Raw genomic sequence first — 236 nt, 5'->3', positions numbered from 1 at the left:
TATTCTAGCGTTTTGGAAAGCTCTCGAGATAAGCTATAAGAATATGCAATAAAATGTAGGGGGTTCCATTTAAAAAAATAAGGTTGACCTTGAAATGACTTTGAAGGACATGGTCCTCATCTTCAAGGTCATCATCTTACTCTCCGCTTGAAACCATACAACTTTACTATTGGACATTTTCTCCAAAATGCATTCTAACTAAAGATATTAGGGGGGTCCGATACTTTTCGATGACC

The sequence above is a fragment of the Odontomachus brunneus genome, unplaced genomic scaffold (genome assembly GCF_010583005.1).
Source record: "Odontomachus brunneus isolate Ranch 3 - 2012 unplaced genomic scaffold, Obru_v1 Obru_scaffold_002, whole genome shotgun sequence".
Taxonomy (NCBI): Eukaryota; Metazoa; Arthropoda; class Insecta; order Hymenoptera; family Formicidae; genus Odontomachus; species Odontomachus brunneus.
Note: the sequence above shows the minus strand (reverse complement) of the source record.